The sequence below is a fragment of the Gorilla gorilla genome, chromosome 15, assembly GCF_029281585.2.
Source record: "Gorilla gorilla gorilla isolate KB3781 chromosome 15, NHGRI_mGorGor1-v2.1_pri, whole genome shotgun sequence".
NCBI classification, from domain to species: Eukaryota; Metazoa; Chordata; class Mammalia; order Primates; family Hominidae; genus Gorilla; species Gorilla gorilla.
Window position 1 is genome coordinate 72,701,431 of NC_073239.2, and position 15,255 is coordinate 72,716,685.

Consider the following 15,255-nt stretch of genomic DNA (forward strand, 5'->3'; position numbering starts at 1 on the left):
TGCTTACTGGGTGTCAGGCATTGTGCCAGGGCATTCTTTCACTGCGTTTGTTGAACAAACATGATTTATTTCTCTCTGAAGCTGGTAGAATGAGACCTCAGGCTAGTTGCTATATGCACAAAAGCATACCAGTTTGTATATTCTGCTTCCTGGCACCAGACACTTTGGCCCCAGTCACCAAAGAACCCCACTGGTGTTTCCAGCTCCTTGGTATCTCTTGAACCCAGGCAGTCCATGTCTGAGGCCTCTGAATTAAAGCTTTACAGAGATGACCCACAGAATCTTTGTGTACCTGTCTCCTTGCAGAGGATAAGAGGTGGCCTCTTCCTTGAACACCCTGGTGGTAGTGTGGCCCAAGGGTGGCACACTTGTGCCAGCCCCCACCTCCACAGTGCACGAGGCTTGGCTAAGCTAATTGGGGCTGTCTCTCAAATTCTTAAATTTGGCTTAAATTTGGTTGGGCGCGGCTCACGCCTGTAATCCCAGCACTTTGAGAGGCTGAGGTGGGTGAATTACTTGAACCGGGGAGTTTGAGACCAGCCTGGGCAACATGGCAAACCCCATCTCTACAAAAAATACAAAAACTAGCCAGGCGTAGTGGTGTGTGCCTGTGGTCCCAGCTACTAGGGAGGATGAAGTGGGAGAATGGTTTAAGCCTGTGAGGCGGAGGTTGCAGTAAGCTGAGAGTTTGCCACTGCACTCCAGCCTGGGTGAAAAATAAATAAACAAATAAATCATACTTAAATTCAATAATTATTCACTAAGCACCTTCTATATGCCAGTCTCAGGTCTAGGTACTTGTAGGTATCGTTGAACAGAACAGGCCAAAATCTCTGCCCTTGTGGAATGCACCTAAGAACTGGCTGGCACCTCCCTGTGGATTCACTGGTAACTAAATCCAGAGAATAAATGACACATAAGACAGGCCCCAGAGGCTACTTACCAGGATGGAATAAGGAAGTGATAATGAGGGCTTCCAGAGGAATAAACTTTTTCCAACCCCCCCCCCCAGGCTTTCTGGGCCCTGACTTTGCTGTGCTCTCAAGCAGCTATTGCCCATGTCTTTCCTTATAATTGAGAGCTCTGATCTCTGGACACTCCTGCAGCTATGGGCAGTGGAGGCTGTGCAAGGACCAGCCTTATCTCCATCATTCAACCTGCAGAGAAGGGGGCTCTGTGGTGACTGGGGACAAGGTATCCAACTTATTTCTGCCATTGACCTGGTGGACAGAGTCTAGAAGGATGTTCCACTAACACTGTGGAACTCAGAAGTATTAAAACTCAGTATTTCCCTGCCCCATCAAGTCAGAAGACTGAAGAAGCAGCTGTTCCATTACAGCCAAGGTTTTCAAAGTGTGGTCCTTGGACCAGCAGCCTCAGCATCAACTGGTGTGTGTTACGTATTCTTGCTTAACAAGTTACTCTAAAACTGAGTGACTTAAACAACAAACATTTCTTATCTCATAGTTTCTGTGGCGCAGGAATCTGGGCATGGCTTAGCTGGGAGCCTCAGGCTCAAGATGTCTCATGAGGTTGCTGTCAAGCTATCGGCAGGGGTGGAGATCTCATCTGAAGGCTTGACTCAGTTTGGGAGGGAGATCCACTTCCAAGTTCATGCATGTGGTTGTTGTTGGGCCTCAGTTTCTCATGGCATGAGCCTCTACATATGTCTGTCTTATAGCATGGCTTCCCACAGGGCAAGCGTTCAGAGAGGGTGAGAAAGCACATGAGATGGAAGCTACAGTCTTTGGAGAACATATGCTTGGAACTGACATTCCATTACTTCTGCCATATTCTATGCGTTAGAAGTAAGTAAGTTCAGTCTACATCAGGGAAGGCTGATGTAGGAGTGTGGATGATTGCGTGCCTTATGCAAGAGGCTTATTTTAGAGCTGCCTACCATACCTGGAAACTTATTAGAAATACAAATTGTTGGACCCCATTCCAGACCTACTGAATCAGAAACTCTGAGAGTGGGGCCCGGGAATGTGTGTTCTACACTCCTTCTGGGTGATTCTGATGCATGCTTAAGTTTGATAGCCATTGGCTTAGAGTAGGGGATTGGTGAACTTCATTTTAGGCACCAGGGGCCCCTACTATCTCTGCCTCAGCTACTCAACTCTGCCACATAGAGGAAAAGTAGTTATGGGCCGTGTGTAAATATTGGATATGGCTATGTTCTAATACGACTTTACAAAAAGAGGCAGTGGATGGGATTTGGGCCCCCAGGCTATAGTTTGTCCACCCATGCTTGAGAGTAGCAGGGACTTTTTATGTGATCAGCATTAGATGGTGTTACCTCCGTACTTTTTTTTCTTTTTAAATCAGGCAAAGCTGTTTTCTCTGTTTCCTTCCAGAATAGTCTGAGATAATTCTGACTCCCTAGCTCCTGAGAGATTACCAAGACTCAGAAAAAAGGATTGTGCATATGCTTGAGTTTTCTGACGTGTTTTTTTGTGGCTGCCAGTAAATCGCAAGCTCTTTGAGATAGTGTGAATATGGGCTTTGGAGATAGACAGATGTGAGTTTGAAATCTGGTTCTACCGGCACTGTGAACATGGTGACTTAGCCTCTTTGTGCCTCAGTCTCGTCATCTGTAAAATAGAGATGATACTAGCATGCACCCCACACAGTTATAAGCAGTTGTTCTAATTACCTACTGTCAGGTGACCAATCACCAAATTTAGTGGCTTAAAGCAACAACAGTTGGGCAGGTCTTCCGCTCCAGTGGTGTCATCGGTGGCTGCAGTCATCTGTAGGCTGGGTGGTGGTACATCCAAGGCAGTGTCCTTTGTCATTCACGTGGCTGCCAGTTGGTGTTGGCTGTCAGGAGCCCCTTGCTGTCTTCCACATGGCCTCTCTCTGTGGCTTGATGTTTTCACAGCAGAGCATGTGCACCTCTTGGGTTCCAAGAGGGAATGTTCTAAGCACAGAGAAGTCTTGGGAGCTGCACAGGATCACTTCTGCAGCCACTGTCAGGACTAGTTCAGATCCCAGGAAAAAAAAAAAATTGCAGCCATCTTTAAGCCACTCCAGGAGTAAATGAAAGTAACCACAAGAAGTGCTTGTCTCGTGCCTGGGCTACAACAGAAAATAAATGCTAAGTACTTACATTAGGAAGCAGAAACTCTCTTGCCTGGTTCTTTGTGTCCTGTCCATGAGGGCTTATTGCTGTTCAGTCAACAAGTGTTGCTTCAGGGCCTGCTGGATATCTCTGGAAGGTCACCAGTAGGATTCCTCTCCTCTCTACACTCTTTAATGATGTAGTCAGTTTCCTACACGGGTTATCATGACACTTTGGTTTCCTGAGAGCCCTGTAGGCCTAGCACTCTCCATTCAGAAGCTACCTGCCCTTCAACAAGCCCAGGGAGAAAAGAGGTGGGTTGGACTAGAGGGATGCTCTGAGATGATTTGATTGGAACAAGGGTCTTGTCCCCTCTCAGCTGCTGAGATAAGGATTCTCAGCCACAGAAAAGGACAGTCTGTGGGTAGACAGAGGGTCAAAGAGGACTGTCAAAGCGAGGAAATGCCCTCTTATGCTAATTCTCCATAATGGAGACTCCTTTGAAATCTGCCCCTTTGTTAGAAGCCCTTGGGGAGGGGAAGTGCTGACTACTTAATTCCCACTAGGACACATCTTTTGGACAATAAGCAGCCCCCAGATTTCACAGCATAAGAAAATGAAGCTTGTATTTGGAAAGTTTATTCTAACTGGGTGTGAAGGCCTATCTCAAGCTAGAATAAAGTAATAGTTGCCAAAAAAAAAAAAAAAAAAAAAAAAAAGGCAGGTAACATGAGTTAAGGGGCTGGGTGTCCCATAGTAGGGACTGGTGAGGAATGAGGGAAAATGGAGAGTGAGGCCCCATTACAGGGGTAGTTGCTGTCTATCTCCACTTGTGGCTCTATGGGCAGTTGTGGCTGGATCTTCACATTTTTAAAGAAAAGTCTGAAATCTAGACTTTTAATTGGAATTTTCCACTTACAAAATGTTGGCAAATAATATAAAAATTTTAAACTACTATGTTGACCCATTACACACACACACATACACACACACACACACACACACACACACACACACATACACACATCAGTGGTCAAAGTACTCCTGGCAGATGTCCTGCAAGTTGACCTGCAAGAGATACAGGCAGGAGGCTGGGCGCGGTGGCTCACGCCTGTAATCCCAGCACTTTGGGAGGCCGAGGCAGGCAGATCATGAGGTCAGGAGATCGAGACCATCCTGGCTAACACGGTGAAACCCAGTCTCTACTAAAAATATAAAAAATTAGCCGGGCATGGTGGTGGGTGCCTGTAGTCCCAGCTACTCAGGAGGCTGAGGCAGGAGAATAGCATGAACCTGGGAGGCGGAGCTTGCAGTGAGCTGAGATAGTGCCACTGCACTCCAGCCTGGGCGACAGAACGAGGACTCCATCTCAAAAAAAAAAAAAAAAAAAAGAGATACAGGCAGGAGATTGGACCCTTTCCCTGAGCAACATTTCTCCTTATTGTTTTAGCTTGAGGGCCATATCACAGAAGAAAAAGAACAAGGGCAAGGAGACATTGGGTATTTATGGAATATTTTGGGGGTAAAATAGTTCTGAAAAATAATACAACCTTTTATCTTTACTTATTTAGTCACCAAAATGATGTCACCATGCATGAGTGCTGATCTCTAGAATATCAGCAAATGATTAAGTTTTGATAAGGTTCACATAAAAGAGCAAAGAAATGTCCATGTCTACCCCACTGACTGTTTGAGGGCTTGTGGTGTCTTCCTGTTTTAGAGGAGGAAATAGAGATTCACTGAGGTTCTTTTAGGAACTGACTAGAAATCCCAAGGAAATCCTATTCTTGAACTGAAATACTAAGAATATCTACGCTTGTATCCAGGTAAAACTACATGTGTTGAAGAGAAGTAATTATGACTAATATTAACTTGTGAAGATGAGAAAGCAGGAGAGATTTAGGTTAAATATAGGAAGTATTTAAAGATTAGAAGGGCTAAACAAGGGAAAAAAGCGGAAGGCTTTTTTTTTTCTTTTAACATGGAGTTTCTAAAAGAAAGAATGAACAGCTTTCTTCCTGATATACTCTGCAAGCAATTCTGCTCAGAAGGGGGTGGGTGAAGGAGGCACCCTATGGATACTTTTCCATCCTGTGAGTTTTTTCTTGGGCCCAGCAAACAAAGGCCCCCCAATTTACTAACTTACCAAAATGATTTACCAGCTGTCTCTTCCCCCAGGAGTTAAACAGGCAATAAATGAAATTCCTATTCTTTAGTACTTGACCCCCATAAATCATCACCCACCCAGGGTGAGCATTTATCTCTAAGGCGTCACAAAATATTTTAAATGCTATCTCCTTTATTTTGAATGAATTAGCAAAGAATCCAATGATGATAAATCTAAGTGTAATATAATTCTGCAAGCAGTAACTGATGAATTTCAGAAAATGGAGACTGTGTGTGTGTGTGTGTGTGTGTGTGTGTGTGTGTGTGTGTGTTTTGCAGGGAGTAAAAATTTTTGGGGGCTTCTCAGTTTCTTTTATTCTGTGCCAAACCTTTCCTAGGATTAGATCACTTTTGGAACTTCAGGTCCTCACAGAGCAGTTGATAGATAAGATCATATGGGATATTACTTTCCACATTTGGTTACTTATGCAGTCTATCTTGAACTAAAAGCTATTGTCCCAAATAGGGAGCTTTTGTGTGGTGCTGGTGAACACAGGGGTGCTATCCTGTCACCATGACAGCAAGCATTTGCATTAAGAGCAGGCTCCTCAGGCCACATTACAGTCATGTGGTCTAGAGGGACCCCTTTGAAGCTCCTGTAATCTTTTCCGAGCTGATTGTTAACATCCTCTGAACATAATCATTAACCATGTTCTGTAACAGATAATTACCTCCTAGAGTTAGCATATTCTATCCCTGAGTGGTCTGTGACATTCTTATAGGGTAAGACCTATTTCAGTGTTACTTTACCTAACCAAGCAAAATAAAGCAATTTGATTTCTTAAAATCTGAGTAAGTTTCCCTTTTACAGAAAAATATTGTGTTGACCCTGGCATCATGAGTATCTGTCATCCTGTGCCCCAGGGCTGTTCTTTGCCCCTGTATTTGAATACCTACCACAGGAAGCTTCCGAAACGCCACAGGCTCCTTTCTTCCTTCTGTATCTCCTCGTTTTCCCATGATGTCTGCATACTTATTGAACTTCTACTGCCAGTTTTTTGTTTCAGATTTATTGCATTCACTTACAATAAATATTACTGGCATATAGGCATACTTTTCTTTTTTTTTTTTTTTTAACAAGTTTTCCCTCTGGATTTCTCCTTATTGCCTAACATCATTCCCTAAGACTCCCCAGGCTTGCGCCGTGACCAGGGAAATTCATGTTTCTCTCTTTGCTCTTGTACAAGGGAAAGCCTCCTGTTTCAAATTCCCTAACCTCAGCTTAGCTTTGAGGGGTACATTCAAAATTTCAGGAGAGCTAGATGAAATGGATGATAAAAAGAGTGCATGAGAGAAAAAAGGAAAGAAAAAAGAAAACTCCAAATCCGAAGGCATGCTAGAGATTGATCTTCCTAACATCTAAGGATATGATTAAAGCACTGCACTATAATATCCTGTTGTTTATACAAATAGGATGCAGAATCATTACGATAATAAAGAGTGCTTAGGTGTTTTAAATGTCACCTGGCTGGGGTACCCAGAATCTAGAGGTCAAGCATTTGATTGTGATACCCCAAGATACCTCTTGAGGGGTTGGCGTGGGGCCAGGAGGGAGACTGTGAATCATACATGTCTACTCCCCATCCTGCTCATCTTTCTTTGCCAGTAAAATTTGACCAAAATGAGCACCCAAGCTATAAAAGTGCCATATTTTCTGAAATCCAAATTAGGACCCATGGCAAAGCCATCATGCTTGTGTTGGTGATAGAATCAATGTCTCCAAACTCATACTACTGAAGGAAGTAGTCAAACCTCTGCTGTGAAAGAGCAAATGGCCCAGGAGAAGAGGCAAAAAGTCTACCTGCTGGATGAGGGGTGTGGGGTTCCCTTGGGGAGGAGCTGCTCTGTGCTGAATACATACATACATACATACATATATATAATGGTGTCTGTATGTATATGTATGTCTAATATATGTATATATGTGTGTATATTATGTGTATATATAATTTTTAAACGAGCCACTCTGGTCTTTAAAACAGCAGCTGGCTGGGCCACCTCTATCTACTCGATTTGCTTCTGGCTCCAGGTGACTGATTCCTACAGCATTACAGCTCCTCTTCCTCCACCTCCTGCTCAAAAAACCCGGAAAATAGGGCCAACTCCCTATTTGTGCTGTACTCCAGGCAAAACTTCTATCATAATCAGCTCCCTTGTGATGCAGAAACCAATGAACTTGTGCTATGAATGCCCAATAGTGAACCAAATGATACATTTCTTTTTCCCAATTGAGCATTGTTTTATTTAATATGCTCATACCTTTCTAATGGTAGGTATAAAATTGTCATGTGTCTGGGAAAAACAAATTGAGCTCTGATAGTTTGTGTGTGCACATGTGTAGAAACCTCTTTGATTAACAGTAGCATGAGTGAGTCCTTCTGTGGTGAGGTGTTAAGATTGGGGGCACGGAGACCCCATGCGGCCATGTTTCTGAAGGCCTAAAGCAGAGGAAATTCTTGAGGTACAGAATATAATTATCCCAAATGGAAGGCAGCTGAGGTTCTGGAGTTAAGATTTCCTGTGCTTACACACAGTCGGGTATTTCAAGAATCTTGTCATAACCGATTGGACACACTTTTCAGGGATGAACGGCAATGTGCTGGGGCAGGAAGGCAGCAGCTGGCTGTTTGGCCAATCCATTCTTCTGCATTAATTTGACTTTATTTATTTATTTATTTTGGTCAGAGACCCAGTGGTGATGAGCTCATTTTGAATCTCTCTGCCTGCCACATGTCAGTTCCAGAAATATTCCAACGCAACGTGGCATTTGTTATGTGTCGTGGGATCCAGGCTGATCAATTGGATCCAATCAATGTAGATGAGCTTTATTCACTAACAAAATTAATAAATATATACTGTGACCTGAGCCAGTCAGAAGACAGCTTATTCATAACATAATAGTTCAGTGCCTCTGGGATGAACTGATCCAGTTCTTGATTCATCTCAGCCAGGGGGTCTGCAGAGGCACTGTCAGAGAGCTGCACTGATATCCATCAGACAAACCGATTAAATCTGCACTAATCAGAGTGCCCAGTGCAAGTGCTGTCAGTGCCCTTGAATATTGCCAGGAGGATCAATTGCTTTGGTTTGGAAAAATAGATGTGTTTCTATCATTGATGGAAGTTATTATCTGGTGACAATGTTCTAGTACCTTGGTAATGTCTTTTAATTAAAACTGAGGAATAAATTCTGACCATGACCACATGTGTATGCTATTCAGGGAGCAGGTAGAAAGAGAGATTGAATTTTTCTATTTCTTACATGGAGTAACACACAAACTCCATTCAATGGCTTACAAGAGTCAGCATTACTGACTTCAGTCTGCCATCTGATTATTCCCTGTCCCTCTCTCTTTGTGCGCTATTCTCCCCAGATGCTGGCTTGTGTTCCTGCCTTAGGACTGCGCTTGACAGCCTCTGCCTGGAATGGTTTGTCCTCCAGATGTTTGCATGACTGGCTCTCTCTTGTCACTTACATCTCAGCTTAAATGCCACCTCCCCATGGAGACCTTCCCTCATCACCACATAGTAAGTCCCCATTCCCTCACTCCCTATTACATCATCCTGGTTTATTTCTTTTCTAGCACTTAGTGCCCCCTGAAAGTCTCCTGCTGAACAGGTTATTTGTCAGTAGCGTAGCTCTCCTGAGTTCTCCACTGTGTCCCCAGTTGCTGGCACTGAGTCTGGCACGCAGTGGTGCTTAAGCAACCTTGCTGAATGACCGAATTTCTCTGGCTCCTATATCTGCTTTTGGACAAGTCAGTGGATGTAGGGTTTAGAGAGCAGAACATTTCACCAAAGGGGTTAGATGCTGCTAGACTGGATGCTACCTCTAACTTACAGGGTGACCTTGGATAAGTCACTCAACCTTTTTGGGCTAATTGACCACTTCCTCAGCTCTAAGACAGTGTTTCCAAATGCTGGTTTTGGTTGAGACAGGAGCAAGTTGGATAACAGGTATTTTCTGTTTTAAACATTCGAGTTTTAATCTTGAAGGGGACGGGAATAGGCTATGGAATTTTATCCCAGATGAGATGGGAGAGAGGTACCTACTAAGGGGCCAGTATGCAAATCATTGAATAGCTTCCACACTATTTAACAAATATCCAGTAGGTGTACCATCTGGGAGAGTGGTTTTCTTTCATGACCTGTAGCCAATGAATATTTACAGACCAGCAAAATTAGATTATTAGTAAATGAAAAAACTAACACTCACCTTAGAATAGTTTCTGCCTAGATCCCCAAGGTCCAGTTCCTCTCACACAGCTTGTGAAGAAAGTTTAGGCAAAGCTCCAAGCAGAAGCTGAGCTGTGAGTAGTAAGAAAAAGGTCCCTGTGCTCCCCTCCCCATGGGGCCCAAGGCTGCTCTTTTATCCTGTGCTGAGGACAACCCCATCCTTCATTCTTACTCAACACCTTCAGGTTCAGGAAGCCTGAAAAGCAGATTCGTGAGGCGGGTGGCTATATCCTTCCCAGCTTTAAAAGGCGCTGCACCATAATGTGTTTTAAAAAGACCACAGCAGATTGAAAAACGGCGAAATGCAAATGTCAGAGTGCTTGTGTGAAAGTGGAGATACTACTCCCAAGGGTGGGGACTGAATGCTGTCTTCTAAGAAAAACAGAAAATGATGCTGTTAACTAAAAACAAGAACAGGAAAATCAACTACGCATATATTCTTCAAAGAAAATGAGGCGATTTTCACTAGAAGTTTTGGAGCAGTCGTTTTGTTCAATAGATATGAGTGGAACTGATGTGATTTTCTGATATTATTACTTGTTTCTTGCATAGCAACCATCCAGCCTGCCCCACTACATTCATACACTAAGTGGAATAGTTTTTATTTTCCTCCTGAAAACCAAAAGAGGAAAAAAGATAACTTTTCAGAGAAGCTTTGTATTGAAAGAAAACTCTCTGCTGCCAGTGAAGAATTTTCCTGTGCTCTACACAAAACGTAGTTATTTTATATCCAATCAGCTTATGTTCACCCAGAAGTTATTATTTTTTATTATTATTAGTTTTTTGAGATGGAGTCTTGCTCTTGTCGCCCAGGCTGAAGTGCAATGGTGCAATCTTGGCTCACTGCAACCTCTGCTTCCCAGGTTCAAGTGATTCTCCTGCCTCAGCGTCCCAAGTAGCTAGGATTACAGATGCCCGCCACCACGCCTGGCTAATTTTTGTATTTTTAGTAGAGACGGGGTTTCACCACGTTGTCCAGGCTGCTCTCGAATTCCTGACCTCAAGTGATCCACCCGCCTCGACCTCCCAAAGTGCTGGGATCACAGGCATGAGCCACTGAGCCCGGCTGCCGAAGTTATTTTATTGGAGGGAAAACATGATACTTTTTATTAAAAACTATTTTGTTTTTAAAAATTGACTATTTCATACACATTTATTAGGTTTCTGGCTATGATAATTCTATCGCTATAGCAGACCATTGGCTCTGCCAGGAGCACCTAGAAAATCTGGGTAAGGTACAAAATAAATGTATGTTTAAAAGCATCAGAAAGATACCACGCCTGGTATAACCTGAATGGCCAGATTCTGGAAAAAAGAAAGGCTCATTGACATAAGCCATTTTTAAAACATGCTACTTTCTCCTTGGCACATTTTATGAGTTTAGGCCTGGGACAAGAAGCTGAGAATTCAGGCAGAGGATTGATTTCCAAGATCCAGGGCAGACTTCTGAGTTTTAAACAATCTCATGAAACTGCAGAGACAAAATCTAGAGTCCATATTTGCAGGGCAACCAGGAGTAAGGGTCCAAGATTCTAGAAAGAAGTGGAACAGAAGCACTAGTTTCCCCTTCAAGTCATTTACTGATTAATATCTGATTATCTGATTAATACTGAGGCAAAAAAAAACGCAACTAGAAAGCTGATGAAACAGAATGAAATCAAAGGCAGTTTTGAAGAGACAAAAATTTCAGTTCAGGGCCCATCAAGAAGGAATAGCCACAGGAAACATACTAGATTCTATGTTGGGAACCATGGATCTTGACTGGGCTGAGGAGATGAGCCTCTATAAAATGCTTGGCAGAGAATAGGGTGCACCTCCTCTGAGGGGCTATTATATAATGTAGAGCTTCTACAGCTTTTCATGTACAATATTCAGCATTCAATTAAAAATTATGAATTATACCAAGAGAAAAAAGTAAACTGGAAAAACAGATCAAGAAATGACCCAGACACAGGAAAGATCAGACATTGGTATTAAAATAACTGGGATTAATTATTCAAGAGAATACATGACAAAATGAAGAATTTAACTGAGAATAAGAATTTATATTTAAAAAGAACAAAATTCAAATTCTGGAAATAAAAAACACTACAACTGAAATTTAGAGCTGAGTAGATGAGTTTAACAGCAAATAAGACACAGGTAAAAAGAGTATTAGTGAGTTGTACAATAGGTGACTAGAAATATTCATAGTGAAGCATGGAGAAAAAAGATGGAAAAATACATGAATAAGTATGAGACGTGCAGAACATGGTGAATAGGTCTAACATTTGAATTTGCATTTAACAAGGGAAGAGAGAATGGGGTAGAAGAATATTTGCAGAGATAGTCAAGAATTTTCCAAAACTGATGAAAGACATCAAGCCATAGGTACAGAAACTCACTGTGAACCCAATGCAGAATAAATACAATGAAAACCATGCCTAGACATGTTATAATAAAACTGATGAAAACCAAAAACAAAGAAAAAAATCTTAAGAAAAGTCAGAGGAAATAAAAAGATATGTTACTTTTAAAGGAACTACAATAAGACAGAAAGCTAATTTCATAACAGAAACAATAAGATCCAGAAGGCAGTGGCAAGATATCTATAAAGTGCTGAAAGAAAATAATCTTAGCCAGGTGTGGAGGTGCATGCCTATAGTTCCAGCTACTTGGGAGGCTGAAGTGGGAGGATTGCTTGAGCCTGGGAGGTGGAGATTGCAGTGAGCTGAGATTGCACCACTGCACTCTAGCCTGGGTGACAGAGCCAGACCCTGTCTCAAAAATAAAATAAAATAAAATAAAATAAGAAAATCATCAACAAGCTAGAATTTTACATTAAAAAATTGTTCAAAAGTTTAGCCTAGAAAGAGACATTCCAGGCAAATAAAGAACTATATTTCAATGGCAGAAAGATAAATAAATATTTTAAAGAATGGGCAAAAGGCATAAACAAGTATTTCCTAGAAGAAATAGAAATGGTAGATTAACATAAAAAAAGGAAAAGAGAGTAAAGAATCAAAATAAAACTGTTCTAAGTTCCAAAGCATATTTCGTAATTCATTAGATCTTTTGGCTGGATGAAATAATAATAGACACTATACCAACCTTGAATAATGAAGCCAGGAAGATAGAGCTTTATCTTTTCATTTTACAGAACACATTTTATCTCATCTGCTTTACAGGGAGGAAACACAGAGGCAAAGAGGTCAAGATACTTGCCCAAATTTATGAAGGAAGAGGTAGTAGTAGGACTCATATTTTACTGTCCCTGTAGTCTTAGCTCTTCTTAGACCCTTCGACTGTTAGTGGAAAAAGGCAGTTCAACACTGGTGCCTGTCCTCTTGGGACTTACATTCTAAAGGTAGGAGACAGACATCAAACAAATGATAAGGACTTTGAGGAAAAATGAAGCAGGTAAGAGGATAGAAGGCATAAAATAACCTTTTCGGAGAAATAGATCGGCGGCCTTCTGTCAGAGGAGGTAGTGTTTGAGCAGTTATCTAAATAAAGTGAAGGAGCCTTTCCCAGGCGGCTGCCGAAGATGGCAGAGGTGCAGGTCCTGGTGCTCGATGGTCAAGGCCATCTCCTGGGCCGCCTGGCGGCCATCGTGGCTAAGCAGTTACTGCTGGGCCGGAAGGTGGTAGTCGTACGCTGCGAGGGCATCAACATCTCTGGCAATTTCTACAGAAACAAGTTGAAGAATCTGGCTTTCCTCTGCAAGCGGATGAACACCAACCCTTGCGAAGCCCCTACCACTTCCGGGCCCCCAGCCGCATCTTCTGGCCGACAGTGCGAGGCATACATGCTGCGCGGCAAGACCAAGCGAGGCCAGGCCTCCCTGGACTGCCTCAAGGTGTTTGATGGCATCCCACCGCCCTACGACAAGAAAAAGCGGATGGTGGTTCCTGCTGCCCTCAAGGTCGTGCGTCTGAAGCCTACAAGAAAGTTTGCCCTTCTGGGGCGACAGGCTCAAGAGGTTAGGTGGAAGTACCAGGCCACCCTGGAGGAGAAGAGGAAGGAGAAGGCCAAGATCCACTACTGGAAGAAGAAACAGCTCATGAGGCTACGGAAACAGGCCGAGAAGAATGTGAAGAAAACTGACAAATACACAGAGGTCCTCAAGACCCACGGACTCCTGGTCTGAGCCCAATAAAGACTGTTAATTTCTCATGCTTGGCCTGGCCTGCCCTTCCTCCATCGTCGCCCTGGAATGTGCGGGACCCAGGGGCAGCAGCAGTCCAGGTGCCACAGGCAGCCTGGGACATAGGAAAGCGTCTTAGTTACTGCCTTCTGACGTTACTTGAAAGCGCTCGGAGAATTGTGCAGGTGTAATTTATCTATGACCAATAGGAAGAGAAACCAGTTACTATTAGCACAAGGGAGCCGGAAGACTAATTGGAGGGGCTCTACCTTGTGAGTGGAGCGCCTGTTTAACTTTCTACCTGGTCATATACTATACTCTGCAGCTGTTAGAATGTGCAAGCGCTTGGAGACAGCATGAGCTTGCTGTTGTACACAGGGTATTTATAGCAGCATAGACTGGGAAGATGGGCAACAAAGGGGATACAGGCATTGCCTATGCTCCTCACCTGTATTTTGTAATCAGAATCAAATTACTTTTAAAGAAAAAAAAAAACAAAGTGAAGGAGCAACTCATGTAAATGTTTGGGAGAAGAGCATTCTAGGCTTCAAGCAAAAAGACCAGTATGACTAGAGCAGAAAGAGTGAAGGGCAGAGCGAAGTTGGGACAAATAGCTTTATGAAGCTATGGTGAAGACTTCAGGTTTTACTTTCATTCAGTATTGTGCAGTCATTGGAAGACTTTGAGCAGAGAAATAACAGGATCTGACCTAAGTTTTGAAACAATGACCCTGACTGCTATGTGGAGAATAAAGGGCACTGACGATAGACTCAGAGTTTTATATTAGTCCAGAGGGTATTATATTAGCCCAGGCAAGAACTGATTGATAGAGGCCTGGACTAGGATGATAGTGGTGAATTAATGATAAATAGTTGTATTTGGAATATATATGCTAAATAAAGCCAATAAAGTGGGAAAGTAAATTAGTACAGCCATTATGGAAAATTGTATGAAGGTTTTTCAAAAAACTAAAAATAGAGTGACCATATAATCTAGCAATCCCATTTCTGCTTTGATATGATTAGGCTTTGTGTCCCCACCTACATCTCATCTTGAATGGTCATCTCCATAATCCCCGTGTTTCAAGGGAGATACCAGGTGAAGGTACTTGAATCATGGAGGTGGTTTTCCCCATGCTGTTCTCGTGACAGTGAGTGAGTTCTCACGAGATCTGATGGTTTTATAAGGGGCTCTTCCCACTTCACTAGGCATTTCTCCTTCTTGCTCCCTTGTGAGGAAGGTACCTTGCTTCCCCTTCACCTTCTGCCATGATTGGAAGTTTCCTGAAGCCTCCCCAGCCATGCTGAACTGTGAGTCAATTAAACCTCTTTCCTTCGTGAATTACCTAGTCTCGGGCAGTTGTTTATAGCAGTATGAAGATAGACTGATACATGCGTATGTGTCCAAAGAATTTGAAAACAGTATGTCAGAGAGATATCTGCACTCCCATGTTTATTGTGGCATTATTCACAATAGCCAAAATAGGGAATCAACCTAAGTTTCTATTGACAGATGAATAAAGAACATGTAGCATATATACACAATGGAATACTATTCAGTCTTTAAAAAGAAGGAAATTCTGTCTTGTGGGACAGCATGGACATTATGCTAAATGAAATAAGCCAAGCACAGAAGGACAAATACCACGTGATCTCATTTATATG

The 15,255-nt window shown here is 42.6% G+C and overlaps 1 pseudogene; it reads left to right on the forward strand.

Moving 5' to 3' along the window:
* The first annotated feature begins 12,991 nt into the window (after positions 1 to 12,991).
* On the forward strand, positions 12,992 to 13,633 carry LOC115930584 (large ribosomal subunit protein uL13-like; annotated as a pseudogene).
* Positions 13,634 to 15,255: the final 1,622 nt, after the last annotated feature.